The sequence below is a fragment of the Penaeus japonicus genome, unplaced genomic scaffold (assembly GCF_977035675.1).
Source record: "Penaeus japonicus unplaced genomic scaffold, GWHDUDI00000001_assembly GWHDUDI00000002, whole genome shotgun sequence".
Lineage (NCBI taxonomy): Eukaryota > Metazoa > Arthropoda > Malacostraca > Decapoda > Penaeidae > Penaeus > Penaeus japonicus.
Window position 1 is genome coordinate 32347023 of NW_028234404.1, and position 5000 is coordinate 32352022.

The 5000-nt window shown below is 38.6% G+C and overlaps 1 protein-coding gene across 1 annotated transcript in view; it reads left to right on the forward strand.

Moving 5' to 3' along the window:
- Positions 1-5000, forward strand: part of LOC122247873 (uncharacterized) — a 119282-nt gene that overhangs the window by 48082 nt on the left and 66200 nt on the right. The gene's annotated exons all lie outside the window — the stretch shown is intronic.

Below are 5000 nucleotides of genomic sequence, written 5' to 3' on the forward strand. Positions count from 1 at the left end.
CTCTCTCTCACTCTCACTCACTCTCTCTCTCTCTCTATCTCCCCCCCCCCCTCTCTCTGTCTCTCATTCTCTCTCTCTTTCTGTCTCTCTGTCTCGCTCTCTCTCTCTATGCTCCTCTTACTCTCTCTCTCATACTCTCTCTCTCTCTCTCTCTCTCTCTCTCTCTCTCTCTCTCTCTCTCTCTCTCTCTCTCTCTCTCTCTCTCTCTCTCTCTCTCTCTGTGTCTCTCCCTCTCTCTCTCAGTCACATTTTTGCTGTGTAATTTGCGAAGCGGTCCGTCGGAAGCAGTAGGTCCTCTGAAGTGAGATTGCTTTCAAACTTGAGGATCAAAGGAGAGGATATTTATGGTCGCAAGAAGGCATCCCTTAAGGATATCTGACGTATCATCTAGGAAGAGAAGGAGCAAGGGACAGGAAGGTGATAAACGGAATGAAGATGGAAGGTGAAGAAGATTTTTTTCTTTCTTTCTTTCTCTCTCTCTTCTCTCTCCTTTTTTTTTTTTTTTTTTTATGCAAGGTTGCAAATCTCGCCATCTCTTGTGTCTTGACTCAATTACCTATAAAAATATATATAAGGAACCTTAGACTTTGGGAGGCATTTTGCACACGATGTTGGGATATGCCGTTGCAATGTTTGTGCCTTGATGCCTGATGCCATTGGTGCAACGTACGCCAGGTCTTGCAAGCTCTGTAGGATAACGTATGTCCTTTATGACAGTGGCACAGATGCGGGGCTGCTGTGTATTTCTTGCATACACCCCGAAGGCAGTGTAAAAGAACATCCATCAGGCACATAGCAGGGGGGAGAATATCCTTTGAAGATAGTGAGAGCAACATAGCAAGTCGCTTGAAAAATACTGGAGAGTAAAAACGCGTTTTTTGAAGACACTGCGGGATACAGTAAATCCATCAAAGACTTCCCAGGAGAACAGAGAGAAGAGAGAGGTTGTAGGACGTCCTGTTGTCTTCCAGGGTACTTTGGAAAACGCCTGGACATCTCATGCCCCTAAAAAAAAAAAGAAAGAAAAAAAAAAATTGAAGCCTCCAAGACATCGCACACGGGGCTTCGAAACCCCCGCTTCCCCCCCCCCCTCCTTCCCCCCAGCATCATATCTCTATCACTCTCCTCCCACATGATGCTCCATATCGCGGTCGTCTTGATGGCTAGGGTCTGGCCCTCCCGAACTCATCAAGAGGGTCTGGGAAGCACTTTACTCGGTCGCGAGCCTTATTTTATGTCGTCGCGAGCGCATAAAGAGAGAAGGTAAAATTTCGCGGGGAAATGGAGTGAACTGTAATGGTCCTACCTACATAGAGGTTGAAACGGCCCGTGAAAATGAACCCGGCCGTAATAGCGATGGCAGAGTGTGTCAATGGTAATGTCATGGGAGTAACCGTGCCCAATAAGCGAAGATTTTTGGCCGGAGTAAGATGCTCATATCTTTATTTGCTTGCATAGGTTGTGCTGTATTCAACGGGATTCTACGAGGAAAAGTTCATGTGTTATGGAAAGCACTCTCTATCTTAAAGCTCACGTTATGACTCCGTGTGCTCCGTGTGATGGTGTTATTAGCTCGACAGACTTTATTGAAGCGTTACTGATTGGGGTGCTATCGACGCTGTAATTGTTGTATGTTTCGTCTTTGTTCCTTTTCGTATCAATCTTGTTGTTGTTTATTGGTGACTTTCAGGGACACACATGTACGTATATACAGACACTCATTCAAACACACACACACACACACACACACAAACTAACAAACAAACAAACAAACACACACTAACATACAAACACACACACACACAAACAAACAAACAAACAAACAAACAAACAAACAAACACACAAACTCAAGAACAGACATTACTCTTACATAATAGAGAGAAAAAAAAACATTTACATTCAAATTATGTACCAAACCATTTGCAAATTGGCTTATTAATAAAAATGCTACAACTTTTGATTATGATTTTTTTTTTCTTTTTTTTTCTTTTTTTTTACAATTTATGAGGGTGGGAACGTAAGCTACTCTCTTCCTCCCGCTACTCAAACCTAATTACTAATGGAAAACGGAAACTTAACGTTACAACAAGAGGAAAGGGTTTAATATGACCACAATACTGAAAATAATCTACAGCTGCTGTACATATTTTCTTTGGGGGGATAGAAAGTGAGAAAGAGAGAGAGAGAGAGAGAGAGAGAGAGAGAGAGAGAGAGAGAGAGAGAGAGAGAGAGAGAGAGAGAGAGAGAGAGAGAGAGAGAGAGAGAGAGAGAGAGAGGGAGAGAGAGAGAGAGAAAAGAGAGAGAGAGAGAGAGAGAGAGAGTGGGAGAGAGAGAGAGTAGAAGAGAAGAGAGGGGGAAGAGTGAGAGAAATAGAGAGAGGAGACAGAGAGAGAGAGAGAGAGAGAGAGAGAGAGAGAGAGAGTAGAAGAGAAGAGAGGGGGAAGAGTAAGAGAAATAGACAGAGAAAGAGAGAGAACGAAGAGAAGAGTTGAAAGAGGAAAAAAAAGAAAAAGAAAACGAAATAAACGAGAGAAACTAAATACCCCTCCATCTTTCCTGTGTAAAGAGAAAGCCATTACTTTGAAATTCAGCAAACAAGCCAGGGAGAAAAAGCAATTACTGGCAATGAGCATAAGCGCCCAAGAGCCGATCCCAAAAGCCAGAATGAAGACGCCCCTGTGACTAGAATGGGTCGTGCAACATCAATCCACGTTTTCAAATACTCAAAAAAAAAAGGGGGGGGGCTTCGGAACTTTGGTACCGAAGTCTTACAGACGGTCTTATACCGTTGTAATCGAAGCCCCCGACGGCCGTGTCATGGGACCTCTTAAGAGTACAGTACATTCGTTCTGGAGACGGGAATAAAGTGGTACTTCACTTGAGTGTTTTGTGCTGGGATCTCTCCGTCCGTAGATTTTTATTGGGGAAGCTTAATGGGCGTTTCCGTACATACGTACAGGGGCGCGTTTTTTTTTTTTTTTTTTTTTCGGGGGGGATGTATCTTGTGTAATTTCTTGAGAGTATGCTTGACAAAATAAGTGTTCAATAGCGGGATAATATTCGTGGTGTTGATTAAAGTAATTGTTGGTGGTAGGTGATTCTGCAATATTCAGCTAGACTTTTTAAAAATTAACTCTCTCGTGAATAAATGAATACAATGCTTGCATGCCTTCTAAAGTATTCATGAACATAGAGATAATATGAAGATATAGAGGGCATTATTGCATATGTAGTAACCGTTATTTATCATATGTTTATACTATGATATTGTATGAATAATTACGTGGTTTCATTTCGTAGTTTAAGCAGCTAGAAGTTACTTGACACTTATTGTTCGCAAAACCATAGTGTTTTACAACATCTTTATCAATTTACATGTTTTCATCATATATTTATCCATATTATCATTTATTAGGAGAATCATAATCATATAGAACAATCATAATCACTATCATTATCATTATTATTACTCTTAATATTGTGATCATTATCATTATCACAAGAAACAGCACTATCACACCAATATAAATAGTCAGCAATCGTAATAGTACAAGAGATAGCAATAGCTGCAACATCAGTAGCAAGAGCAGCAATATCAGCAGGCGAAGCAATAAGGGGAGCAGTTGAAAAGGATTGCTCCTCTCAACGAGTCAGCAGAATGAACAGTAGCTACGTAAGTGACGTGATTATCAACTTATTTAGCGTTAATCAGACGCTCTCGATGCAGTGGCACTTTTTTTTTTTTTTTTTTTTTAGCAAAAGTTGAATATTTAGTTTACATTTTGTTGATCATGATTATCCTGATAAAAGCGAAATGTGTATGTGTGTGTTTACATATATATATATATATATATATATATATATATATATATATATATATATACATATATTTATATATGTATATGTGTGTGTATATATGTATATATATATATAATATATATATATATATATATATATATATATATATATATGTATTATATATATATATAATATATATATATATATATATATATATTATATATAATATATATATATACATATATATATATATATATATATGTATATATATATATATATACATAGACATATATATATATATATATATATATATATATATATATGTATATATATATATATATACATATATATATACACACACACACATATATACGTGTGTGTGCGTATGTATCTATCTATGTTTAAACATGCGTATATAAGCATACAACGCAAAGCATCCAGAAAGGTATCATTTTGAAGATTTGTATTCACAAAGTGGATGCAGATGGTGTCCCCATAATCATGCTTGCAACTACCAACCGGGAGCTAAATGAGCTCTACTCTGAGTTCGTTGCACCCTTGGTAAGAAGCCCCGAGAATAACCGCATATTCATGGAGTCGAGCACGGCGGGCCCGGAAGAGCACTGCAAGTTTTCAATTGATTGGGTCTGTTTGCGGTGAGCTGAAAAGGGAAACAAGTAGAAATGTCACAACACCCAAAGTTCGTCTGGTAACGCCGATAGCCATAGAAAGGGATTTAGCAATGAGATAAGGAGTTACTTATCATTCCTATCAATTGGTGCAAATAAAACTTAAAGTGCATTAAACTTGTCGGAATTTTGGCGATGGGGGCGGGGGGGGGGAAGTGTCTTGGAATGATATTTTCTGTTCTTCGTAATTGATACGTCCCTGAACTTACACGTCGAACCTGTTGCTTTAAACTTAATTTATGATTTGTATTTTTCTGAGTCTTCAATTGTTTAATGCAACAGATGCCACGAAGTCTAAAAGATACTGTACTGAAACCATAAGATTGACTGTTAGTAAGAACAAGTACTTGCTTGAAAGTAAGAACACTATTCATTAACATCTTGTTCTCATAACGACCTGCATTATCCTTCTCTTCTTCTTCCTCTGCTTCCCTTTACACTTGCTTTCATTTGCTTCGTCCTCTTCTTCATCATTCTGTGTCTCCACCCCTTTCCCATTTTCATCTTCATCA